Source organism: Oryctolagus cuniculus, chromosome 15 (genome assembly GCF_051225735.1).
Source record: "Oryctolagus cuniculus isolate XC-2025 breed Fujian yellow rabbit chromosome 15, ASM5122573v1, whole genome shotgun sequence".
NCBI lineage: Eukaryota > Metazoa > Chordata > Mammalia > Lagomorpha > Leporidae > Oryctolagus > Oryctolagus cuniculus.
The window spans coordinates 22,885,663-22,898,949 of NC_142881.1; the positions used below are offsets into that span (position 1 = coordinate 22,885,663).

Sequence of the window (13,287 nt, forward strand, 5' to 3'; positions counted from 1 at the left end):
AGGTATCTTAGAAGAAAAGTATGTAAATCTTTAAGGCACTAATACTTTTTTTAAATCTACTTTCTTATTCTAATACATATATTCACTTTGAAATCTCATTGTATGCATACTTTTATGTATCTCTCTTTTTTTTTTTTTTTTTTGACGGGCAGAGTGGACAGTGAGAGAGAGAGACAGAGAGAAAGGTCTTCCTTTGCCGTTGGTTCACCCTCCAATGGCCGCCGCGGCCGGCGCACTGTGGCTGGCGCACTGCGCTGATCTGAAGCCAGGAGCCAGGTGCTTCTCCTGGTCTCCCATAGGGTGCAGGGCCCAAGCACTTGGGCCATCCTCCACTGCACTCCCGGGCCACAGCAGAGAGCTGGCCTGGAAGAGGAGCAACTGGGACAGAATCCGGTGCCCCGACCAGGACTAGAACCCGGTGTGCTGGCGCCGCAAGGCGGAGGATTAGCCTAGTGAGCCGCGGCGCCGGCCTACTTTTATGTATCTTTAAAGGGTAGTTCAACACTGTATAAGTCTTTTCCCATAAAACTAGAGTCTGTTCTTGGTCCTACCTATTCTAATCTTAAGTCTACCTCTCCCAACTCTCCTCTCTCAGCTCTGGCCTGTTCTAGTCCTTCCTTCTCAAAGGAACTTCTGCCCTGGGCACAAATCAGTATATTAGATTAAGATTATTCTCTCAGATATTTCTTACGTAAGAACCAGTTCTTCTAAACATATAACCTGTATGGTTTCTCAAAGGAGGTAGGTGGAATTGCGTGACCTTTCCAGTCCCTTCCAATTTTGCCTTATGTTTCTTTTTTTTTTTAAAGTGGCTAAATGCTAATTTTTATACTTACTCACTAACCATGCCATTACAAAGAATTAGAAATAGAATCTTAGTGAAATATATTGGTTCTGTGACTAAAAGGCAAGGAAACTATAAGAATCATTTAACCTTTTTGAGATTTTTCCACAACAGAAATCTTTGTTACTTATTAATGCATTTTACCTCTGATTTCCAGGTGTTATTTTAATTTCAAGTTTAAGCTAGGTTTTTTAACTTTGAATTTTCTTATACTCCCCTTAAGTCCCACCATATCTTGGCACCCAGAAAAGGCAAAGAAAAGATCTGTCAATAGAGAAAGCAGGTGTTATCACTATTTTAGTAAAATGCTTTTATTCCTCTCTTGGTCCATGTTAAGATTTTTCTGTAGTAAAAGCAAAGATTTGATATGAGCTTATCAGATATCTGGTTTTTTTAATTGATTCTTTTACTTTATGGTAAGAGAATAAAATACAAAAAAAAGCTTTTATTCTTCCAATTTTGCATTTCAGTGTTAAATTGGGGTTAATATTCTAACACTTAGATCACCATAATAATTCATGCCTTTATTTATTAGCTTGCTGTAAGTATCTTGTGTTAACCTTGAAAATGATATTTTTATGATTGAGTTGACATCCTTAGATTCATAAATAATAACATAAAAACCAAGATGGAGAAGAGCAAAGGGAAGAACTTGCTTCATTTCCTTGTACTGTAGCTAAATATAAAGAATCATATGAACAGAAGGACCTCTCATCATTAACACACAGTTTGGTGCTTAATAGAGTGTTTACTTGGTGTATGGGTTCTCACACAGGAAGAATCTTAATATTTAGATAGTGTTTGTAATTCAGACAGATAGTCACTTGAGAGCTTGGATATCTGTCTCTCCCACGCCGCTGTACCTGGGACATTGAAAGGCAATCTCTCCGTTCCTCACATCCCTTACATCTATCTCCTACCAAACCCAGGTTCTACTCCTTTGACTTAAGCATATAGCACATCTCTTTCTTTTGCTTTCTAGACTTCCAGAGAGAAGATAATGCAAAAAAGGTTATCTTTCTGTTTTTACAATGCTGAATTGAGAATGCTGTGCTTTGTCTGTGTCTTTAAAGCTATGTAGAAGGTGAATTAATTTGAATAGAGAAGGAAGATGGATTGAATATAGTCTCCCTTACTTCTAAGCACCGTGGAAAAGGATGAGGAGAGGGTATATGGTTTGTCTCTTTCACTGTAAAACAGTTGGCTAGGACAGGATGTTCTACACGATTTCCATGAACTCTACCTTACCAAGTATTGCCTGCTTCACTCTACTCCCTAACCACAGTTGCTTCATGTATTGAAGCTTTGGCTTTAGGTCCCCTGGTCTATTTAATTTTTTTATTTTAACATTCATATGTAGAGAAATATCATATTGAATATGCATTTTCCTCATATTTTATATAATTATATCAATTTGGTACTCTTGGGATTATGTTGGTGTAGCTATTTGCCTATTGTCTAGAAAAAAAGTATCATAAATTAGTATTCCCCTCCTTGTTGTGGTTTGTTGGAGAGGATTAAAATAGTATTATTTGGGACAGAATAATTTGCCAAAAAGAAGATTATGAAATTGTCAATATTATCCACTAGATATGGATATATGTTTGGTAAATTACCCTGCATTTTATTATTCAAAAGAAGAGAAGGTGGAGGGAGAAAGATGGGACGGAAGTGTCATTGGTCTGTCTAATTTGGCATTGTGATATTAGCAGATTTTGGAGAGAGAGTATTTTATTTTTATTTATATCATCCCTCAACTTGGGTAATAGAACCTTTCAAACAAGTTAGTATTTTCTCTTTCTTCTCTTTTTTCTTTTAATTTGTTTATTTCTTTGAAAGCCAGAGTTACAGGTAGAGAGAGAGTGAGAGACAAACAGAGGGAGATCTTCTGTCCTCTAGATCACTCCCCAGATGGCCTCAATGGCTGGAGCTAGGTCCAGGCTGAAGCTAGGAGCTTCTTCCAGGTCTCCCACATGAGTGGCAGGGGCCTAAGTACCTGGACCATCCTCCACTGCTTTTCTCAGGCCATTAGCAGGGAGCGGCATAGGAAGTAGTAGCCCCAAAAGTTCATATTTTCAAAATTTTCATTGTGGCACAGAGGGTTAAGCCACCTCCTGAGACATTGGCATCCCATAGGGGCACCAGTTCGAGTCCCAGCTACTCTGCCTCTGCTCCAGCTCCCTGTTAGTGGATTGGGAAAGCAGCAGAAGATGGCTCAGGTGTTTGGGCCCCTACCACCCATGTGGGAGACCCAGATGAAGCTCCTGGCCCCTGACTTCTGTCTGGCCCAGCGCTGGCCATTGTAGCCATTTAGGGAGTGAACCAGTGGATGGATGATCTCTGTGTCTCTGTCTCTCTTTGTTTAAAACTGTGATTTTCAAAATAAATAAATAAATAAATAAATAAATAAATATTTTTAAAAAGATTTTCATCAAAAGCCACCTTAGATACAATGGATATGACAAACTAAATTGGAATTTTTTTTTTTTGCTAACTATCAAGACTTGGCTCTAGAACAGGAGTGTATTTGTCTATTATCAAAATCATATTTTTACTGATTATTAATAGCAAAGAATCTGGCTTTCAGTAGATAGGAGAAGAGAGAGAGGTTGCCTTGAGGTAGAGCTGCAGTTTGGGACAAGACACCATCACTCATCATAAGGCACTGTGGCCTTATGTCTTTGTCTTAGCTGCAAATGACTGCTGGCGCTATGGATGAACAAGTTCTGAGGGAGGATCAAACAAATTTACCAAAAAATATTACATTTTTCCACAAAGGCTATGTATGCTACAATTTGCTGTGTACCTGGTATTGATTTATTTATCTATGTGCCCCTGTCTCTGTCTGAATCACTGTTGGTTGTCTTGTCATTTCATTTCCCCAGAGGAGATGCAGTGGCTGGTTAACTCAGTCAATTTCAGTGTCATACAGAGCATATTACATAATTACACATTGTATTAAATTATGTGTGGTTTTCTCTGAATAATGAAGGTCATTTGGAGATTAAATACTTTCTGGAAGGGAAATCCTATTATTTTCTAGATGAACTCAAACCCCATATTCAGCCCACTCTTTCTGTTGGGTTTTCACTCCTCCAATTGCGATTGTACTTGATAGGTCATTTGTGTGCAATGACTGCAAGTGCATGTATGTGTGTCTGTATGTATGTTATGTGCATGCACATCATACCAACATTTCAACTCCCTTCAAGGGCACCTTAATCCAGGTGATCAATTACTGATTTCTCACCTCTTTGATCAGTTGAAAGAAGCACAATGATATCTTCACTTAAATCTTGCTAAGATGATGAAGCTGTCAGATAGCTTGTTGAAATCTGCAGTTAAGTGTGTGGACATTCCAGATGAGGAATCATGAACTGAGGCTAGCCCAGTTCTGGAATGAGTTATACAGAAGGATCAACTGCCAAAGAGGATCCTGCTAGGATTCAAAAACTTAAAAAATAGATAAAATGTTTAAATGTCATTAACCTGAGGTCAGTAAAGAGTTAAAACTCAAACCTGTCTGTTATAAGGAAAGCATCCTCCAGAAGTGTCTGGAAGCAGGCAGAGTGAGAGGAAGGGATTTGTGACTAGCACAAGTCTGACAGCTAACAGGTCTTCAATAGATGCTTTTGAAGTGAACAGAAAGTGAGGGCACTTCAGTAGATCTGCCTTGCCTTCATTAATAATCATACTCATTGCAGACAGCAGGCCTTATAGGACAATTTGGCACAGTGATTATGACTCAGTCTGTGCTGTGTTAGACTTGCTCACTACTTACTAGCTGAGTGATTCAGATTATTTTAGCTTTCATATGCCTCAATTTTCTCATCAGAAAAAAAAGAAGATAAATGCTTGCACTGTCTTTACTAATGGACTTTGGCACACAGAATAGACACCAAACAAATGCTACCTGTCATTAATAAGGGCATTTGTTTCAGAATTCAAGTGACTTATTTATGATCACACCGTAGAAGACCCTATTAAGTTGTATATGGTTGCCAGTCCCCATGTTTTCTGTGCTGGCAGAATATACTTCTTAACAGAGAACATGCCAGGTGAAAACACCAGCTCCTGGTTTTCCCAGTCTTCATTGCAGCCTGGTGTGACAGTGTTTTTTTTTTTTTTTTTAAGATTTACTTATTTATTTGAAAGTCAGAGTTACACACACACACACACACACACACATACAGAGAGAGAGAGAGAGAGAGAGAGAGAGAGAGAGAAATCTTCCATCTTCCATCTGCTGGTTCACTCCCCAGTTGGCCACAATAGCTGGAGCTGTGCCAGTCAGAAGCCAGGATCCAGGAGCATCTTCTGGGTCTCCCATGTGGGTGCAGGGGCCCAAGGACTTGGGCTATCTTCTACTCTTTCTTTGGCCATAGCAGAGAGCTAGATCAGAAGAGAAGCAGCTGGGACTAGAACTGGTGCCCATATGGGATGCTGGCACTGCAGGCAGTGGCTTTACCCGCTATGCCACAGTGCCGGGCCTATGGCTGCATCTTGTTAGTGAGGGTAAGTTTGCTTTAAAAACTTGCCATAGGACCCCACATGCCCTTAGGCCAGGTGGTAAAATACCATCTTAAGTGTTAAAGTGATCATATGGATAGGACTGAGTGACTGGTAGTAATAATAGAATTAAAAAGGAGTAAATGCTCCAACATGGGAAGCAGTCCACACAGCAGACTCATAGAATGACAATCGCTTTAAATAGCACTCTGACCTCAGAATCAGCCCTTAAGGCATACTGGTCTGGCTGAAAAGCCCATGAAAGCATTTCAGGCATGGAAAACCAGACACTGTGGCAAAAATGTCCTATATGAAGCACCTCAGTGGGTGAGACCCCAGTGGAAAAAAATGGTCATCAAAGAAGGAGGTACTTTTCCCTGAAAGGAGGAGAGAACTTCCACTTTGGTTATGGCTTTGTCCAAATACTGATGGAGTTTGTGGATTCAGAAGGATGCCATAGCCTAGGAAGCTCATGTCAAGAGCCTTAGGTGATCACTGATGTCATACTTAAGAGTATTATTGTTAAATTAACAACAAGAGTCACTGTGCACCAACTTTCCATGCAGGACCTCTGCCTCTGTCCTCAACATGTTATGTTATAATTATGTCTAAATGCTTGCAAAAGATGTATCATTCTTAGGTGCTTCTTTAAAGTTAATTACATTTCTTAAAAAAAAAAAAGAAGTGAAATTAACTTCAAGATGCAATGACGTTGAACAGCCCTTGTCTCAAATGTTGAGGAATAGTTTTTTTTTTCTGTTGTTGTTGATTTTTTTTTGCTTTTTTTCATGCAAATTGTTGAACTCTTTGCTTAACATAGACTTGGTCTTCTGTGTATGAGTTAATCCAAAGTGGATCTTAGTGTAGATTGGGGCTGGGGATGGGAGAGGGTGGAGGAGGAGGGGTGGAAGAGTGGATGGGAGCTGGCGCTGTGGCTCACTAGGCTAATCCTCCACCTTGCAGAGCCGGCACACCAGGTTCTAGTCCCGGTCGGGGCGCCGGATTCTGTCCCGGTTGCCCCTTTTCCAGGCCAGCTCTCTGCTGTGGCCCGGGAGTGCAGTGGAGGATGGCCCAAGTGCTTGGGCCCTGCACCCCATGGGAGACCAGGAGAAGCACCTGGCTCCTGCCATCGGATCAGCACAGTGTGCCGGCTGTGGCGGCCATTGGAGGGTGAACCAACGGCAAAGGAAGACCTTTCTCTCTGTCTCTCTCTCTCACTGTCCACTCTGCCTGTCAAAAAAAAAAAAAAAAGAGTGGATGGGAGGGAGGATATGGTGGGAAGAATCACTATATTCCTAAAGTTGTACTTAAGAAATATGTGAAATGAAATGTATGAAGTATGTATTCCTTAAATAAAAGGTTTCTTTGGAGAAAATCATACTGAAAAAGAAAAAAAAAAGAAGGAAGTTGGCAGGAATGGGCTATGGGAAAGAATATCCACCCAAACTGTAAAATAAAATGTGTACACACCAGAGGTCGTTCTTTTCTCCGTTGGATGCAGCTGTGATTGCACCTGCCTTGCAAACAAAGAGGGTGCCCGACACTGCATGTCAATACTGTCACAGTGGACACATAGCCATCACTTGGGTCCTTGATGACACTGTTAGCCTAAGTTAGTCCTGGAACAGCACAAACTCTGGACTTTCTGCTATAAGAGATAACACACCCTTTATTTATTTGAATCACTTTTAGTATACTGCTTCGTATTGCCTTTCAAAAATACCATGCCTGAATTCTGAGTCGAAAACTAATCTCGTACTGATTGAAAGCCTTTTCTGTTTCTACCAGAGCACACTGCTGTGGCTAATACATAAGGCCCTCGCTTTTATGTATCTGGACTGTCTATGCTTCTCGACTCATAGACTAAGTTTTAGGTGACTGTGAGGACTTACTCTTGCCTTTTTGCTCTCTGAGCTTTCAGGTATCTCACTATTCTTATACTCCCTTCCCTTAGAATAAGTTCCCTGTCTATACCCTCCATCTCCATCTGAACACACACATCTCATGGGATTTGTCTTGAATACTGCAACCCTGATGACATTTCTTGCTTGCTGATTCATACCTTTTTCTTCCTTATTTTTTAATGGTTTGTACATACAACTGCCTCTCTACCAGATTATGAGGTTCTAGGGACTGGAATCAATGATCTTTTCTGTTTGTGTCCTCACAGCATATATGTTTTATTCCTGCCTTTTACAAGACTTAATTTATGTTTATTGAATTAAGTGTACAGAATTTTATATCTAGAAGTCCTTTCTTCTTAACAAAGCTCTCATTTTCTAGGAATTACGGAAGTTCTTATTCTTGGATTCATGAGCTCCTTGGACTCAGGAGATCAGTGATATCATTAAAGTTATATTCATTGTTTTATGCTCATAGATTCTGGCAGATCAGATTCTTAAAAGAATCATGGTTCCCTAAAGGAAAAAAAAAACCTTTAAGTTGGAAAGCTGAATAAATGCTTCCTGAACCAAAGACATTCTGGAACAGGCATATTTTTATAGAAACCCAATGAGAGTTTGCTTTTTTTCCTTAAAATTTGTTTACAAAGAAAACAAACAAAAACAAAAGAAATTTCTGGTTATCGAATACCTCTCTTTTTTTATCCAACTCTTCATAATACCAATAAAAATGTTATTCTAGGTCTTTTAGCCCCCTTATTTTTATCTAAACTTTTTTTTATTTAAAAGGCAGAGTTATACACACACACACACACAGAGAGAGAGAGAGAGAGAGAGAGAAATAGAGAGAGAGAGAGAGAGAGAGAGAGAGAGAGGATGTCTTCCATCCAACAGTTCATTCCCCTAATGGCACAACAGCCAGAGATGGGCCAGGCTGAAACCAGGAGCCTGGAGCTCCATTCATATCTCCTATGTGGATGGCAGGGGCTAGAGTACTTGGACCATTCTTATGTTGATTTCCCAGGCACTTTAGAATGGAACTTGATCAGAAGTGGAGCAGCTGCAACTGGTGCCCATATGGGATGCCCACGTAGCAGGTGGTACCTTAACCTTCTGTGCCAAAAAGCCAGCATCTTTAGGCCTCTTACTGTTCTCTGTTGTCTGTTTCTTCTATCCACATCTGTAAATACACCCAACTCAATGGTTTTTAGCAAGCTGCTGCTGCAATACGTAGAGGGTGACCATTTGAGCAGGTAAAATGAAGATACCTCAAGGACTGCTGGTGGTAGAAATCTGAGGGTAGCTAGCTCACCATCAGCCCCAGTGTGCTGGCACCCTCAGTATATCCCCTCACATTGCTCATCTGAACCAGTCTGTGACCTGCTGCAGGTGAGAGGACCTGTGAGCATCAGTGTACTTGAACTCTGTGAAGTCTCCACATGAGATACAAGTCCAGGAATGCCTGCCAAGTCAGCCTCAAACCACTATTGAATGGAAGAATAAAAAAGAAATCAGATTATTTTATGGAATAGGATTTTGTTGTCATCCACATTATTGAGGATTTGGAACTGCAGAGCACAGGGAGTGAAAAAGCCGTAAGATCATGTAGCCCAAATTGCTCACGAGTAAACAGCCTAAAGACACACTTCTGATTTTCCTTGAGATGCTGCTGCCATGATTGGACACAGAGAAGGGACACAGAATGCAGATCCCTAATAACTGAGAAATGAGGAGCTTTGTCCACTTTTTCTAACATTTCTTTGAGGTTAAGTTGAGATAAGGTGCACAGCAGTGGCCAGTTCAAGTGTTTTACAAAATACAAGGACACCCAGTTCCCATTTAGGGTGATTGCTGTAGTTTAGCAAAGGTAAGGCAGGAAATCCTATGTTTTTCCTTAAGAAAAGAAATGGGAAATTCCTGTGCTTCCACTTAAAAATTATAGGCAAATTTTGGTTCTTCACAATCTAATATTTAATTAATGCAGACATGTTCAAAATATACCATTAGATGATCCGGAAGTCATTATAAGGGTTCCTTAAATGTTTGGAGTTTCATTTTAAAATTACATTTATATTAATAATGAAAAATGCTGTCTTATTCAAAGATGTAACATTACTGATCATTTTATAGCAGAGACTGCCTATCAGTTAATTTATACTGCTGCCAGGTTAATTCATTTTAATGCATGCCTAGAAATAAGGCTTGTGCTGCCATTTTGATAGAACAGGACATTTTCCATGAACATTTGCTGATTCACAGTGAACTGTCTTATTAATCCTCTGATACCAGTGTCTCTGTTTATCTTCACCAGTGCTTTTGTTTGTTAGCCCAGTGCAGAAAGTGATTGAGGCCAGAAGGGAGGAGTGAATTGATATTTTCCTCTCACAGAGTCTTTTATGATGGTTTCCTACCCCAGTACAGAGTCAATGGAATTATTCAGTAGGGATCTGGGAAGGCCCTGGCTGAAAGGTGATAAAATATTTCGTGAGGCTATGATTTGAAACTTCTGTTCCGTACGGGGGTGGAAGCCCTTGCTCACTCCCTTGAATACCCTCACCTGTCGCTGCACAAAACCTGGCATTGGTCCTAGTATCTTCTTCTCTTGTAAGGAATGGATGATTTGAGAATAGCACCTGGACAAAGTGAAGTTCCCCCCGAAACAGTAAGCAAGGAGTGTGGCAATAAGGACCACAGCCAAAGAATATTGTAGATGCCATGTGGGAACAGCAACTCCTAGAGAGGTTGGGGAAGTACTTGAGATCACACATTGTGCAAAGTTCTGGAAATAACTGGAATCCGAAGGCTTGGTATATGAACATGCAGGTTATCAAGCCGTGGATATTTAGATTATATTATTTAAAAATAATATGTTACTGAGATTGGAACCTAAAAGTATTATTAGCATACATACAGCACTTACTGTTTTGAAACAGGAGTGTTTGGGCCCTATATAATAAAAATAAGATATAGAAATAAACGGAATGCTGGTGAGTACTCTATTTTATGTGTGTATTCATCAAAACAGCTTTCTCTCTGAATTTATAGCTGCCATACACTTAAATTTAGTTAAATCTGTACATGAAGTTTTTACCAAATGAATGACTATTTTTGTTAGTTAAGCAAATATAATGTTTCATTTGATTAAACAGTCCCACTGCCTTTCAAAATAACATATATTTTGGGAAATTAAAAAAAATGTAGACAATAGGATAAGAACAAGGCAGGCAGTTGCCTCTTTAACTTTTCCTCATTTAAAAGGAGTAAATTTGGCTGTGGCCTCTTTAGTAGGTGCTGATTCTGTTAAATAGTATTGCTAATTAACCAGAACAGAAAAGGTAACCAACAATCCACACAACAGATCTAATACAATGATGGTGCATCACTGTCCAGGAGTAAGGTGGTAGGTCACACACTTAGGCAGTTATGTGAGAAAAGGAAGGAGGAGAGATCTCAAACAATTGATCGAAATCGTAACTAAAGGTTAGCAGTTCTCGCTTCATTCTTGCTTGCATTCTGCAAACAGGAAGATTAAATAGATTGATTGAAGTAGATATTCTTTGAAATGCCATAAAGGATGCCTCTTCTGGTGCTGTATTGATAAACTGCCTCAAAGTATCACTGGCATTTTAGTTTTACTAGCCTGGCAAGTATTGCTACCTCCCTGCCTGCCTGCCTGCCTGCCTGCCCGCCCTTGGGAATTGCTTAAATAATCTCCGTGTGCCTGCGTGAGTGGCTCCACACCATTACATGCTGGGTTAAAAGGTTCCTTCCCTGGGGCGCCTTTGATTTCCCTCCTTGGATGAATGGGAGACAAGGCTTGCAACCAGCTGAACTACACTGTTTAGCTTAGTGCCGACAGTGTCACGGGAGCAGCTACCTAGAACTGCGTGATGCCCACCCCCATTTTCTTGGTGGGGGATTTATAGTCCCTGTCGGGCAAAATCATACCGAGGTGGAACAACCACACCGTTCTGTGTCTTCAAACAAACAGCCCCCCTGCTGCCACTATCAGCGTTCCTGGGATGGCGGTGATTGAAATTTAGCACTTAGAGTGACTTAATTGGCACACGACTCTGTTAAGCATATGCCCCCGCTACAGGCATGCCATCTGATGTGCCCACAGGGTGCCCCGCACCTCGCACATGCTCACGTTTTGTTAAAGGAGCAGTATTTGAGCAGGTCCTGGAAGAAAACCTGTGCTGTGGTTTCAGGGAGGGTGGCAGCCTTGGAAGATGTGTCCTCATGGAGCTCTGCCTGTCTTGAGGTTACTGCAGTTCTTCATTTCCTTGAACTCAGAACAAATCTGAGGTTGCTTGCTGGAAAGAAGTGTTAAGAATCTCCTCCCTGATGCTGTCTTTGGTAAATCAAGCCCTGCGCTAGCACAGTGGAACTTGGAAGGATTCAGCACTTGCCAGCAGCTCGCTGCCTCAGGACTCAAGGTTAGGGTGCTCCGTGCTCGCTGTAGCTAGGACTGATCCCTCGGCTGTATGAAAAGCTCCAGGAAGTCGATGCCAACATTCTTCTGCCGAGTTGGAAGCAGCAGAGCCCGGCCAGTGTTCTAGGTTATGAATACCAGGAGGAAGATAGAAACCTCCGCAGCCCCATCGCGCTCCTTCCTGGCCTGTGAAGAAGCAGGGGATGGGAGTTGGGCCTGGGAAGATGCTGCCCTGTGGAATCCCCCCAAGGGTCCTGGTACTCCTGGACTTCAGGTCATAAGGGGGCCCCTGCTCGTTGCTGTTGGCACTAAAACAGCAGCCCTTTCAAGCCACTGTGAGGAGACCAGAGTGAGTGTTCAGAGTAGGGGTGGATCAGCCCTGCTCTAACTGCCCTCTTTTTTCTCTAGCAACACTTTCTGTCCAGCTGGATCATGCACTCCCAAGTCTCTTGCCCAAGTAGCCCAGGCAAAATCCTGGATTCTTGATAAATATTTAATAAATGTTTGTTGGATTCTGAAAAAAATGAACTAAATAATTTGGGTTCTCTATGTGATGACAAAAACCATGATGGCTTAAAATCAGAGGAGGGTTTGATTGCTTATGTTTCCAAAAAGAAATTCCACAGGTACCTTTTTAGTTGTTCCTAATTTTTATTTTAATAGTTTGTATCTAATAGAGGCCTTTCCACCCCTGAATTCTATAAGGTTCAGGTTACTTTCTTTTTTTTAAAGATTTATTTATTTTATTTGAAAGTCAGAGTTACACAGAGAGAGGAGAGGCAGAGACAGAAAGAAAGAGAGGTCTATCATCTGCTCATTCACTCCCCAGATTGCCCCAATGGCCAGAGCTGCGCCGATCTGAAGCCAGGAGCCACATCTGGGTTTTCCACATGGGTGCAGGGGCCCAAGCACTTGGGCCATCTTGTATTGCTTTCCCAGGCCACAGCAGAGAGCTGGATTGGAAGTGGAGCACCCAGGCCTCGAACCAGTGCCTATGTGGGATGCCGGCACTACAGGCGGCAGCTTTACCCACTATGCCACAGTGCCGGCCCCCAAGTTACTTTCAATCCAAATTTGCTCCTGCTAAAGTGTTGTTGCTTAGCCTTGCTATGGCTGTGAATGTCTTCTATCTAATTCCTTTTCTGGAAGTTAGAAAGTCAGAAGAAACAGTTAAAACCCAAAGTCACAAGGAGAGAGGAGAGGAACAAACATTTAAGAACACCATGCTATTTGACATGTAATTTGCATTTATTACCTAATTGAACAGCTCACAACAACACTTTCTGGAAGATAGCACTATCCTTTCCCTGGCCCCTTTAATAAATGGGGCTGTTGAGGTTCAGAGAAGTGAAGTTAACCAGCCCAGTGTGCCCCAGCTACTCGGACTGGGAGCTGCATCATTGCTCCTCCTCCATCACAACCATCTGCTCAATGGCTGCCTTGTGGCGTGCATACTTGACAGGTCTGCCAGCTTTGCCTGAAAGTCAGGTCAAACACATCAGGGGAAGAAATACAGGTCACTCCGTGAGAGGGTGGCAGGGAGAAAGGTGTGTGTGTGTGTGTGTGTGTGTGTGTGTGTGTGTGTGTGTGTGTGTGAA

At 41.5% G+C, this 13,287-nt stretch overlaps 1 protein-coding gene across 6 annotated transcripts in view; it reads left to right on the plus strand.

Moving 5' to 3' along the window:
- Positions 1 to 13,287, plus strand: part of SORCS1 (sortilin related VPS10 domain containing receptor 1) — a 589,194-nt gene that overhangs the window by 199,223 nt on the left and 376,684 nt on the right. The gene's annotated exons all lie outside the window — the stretch shown is intronic.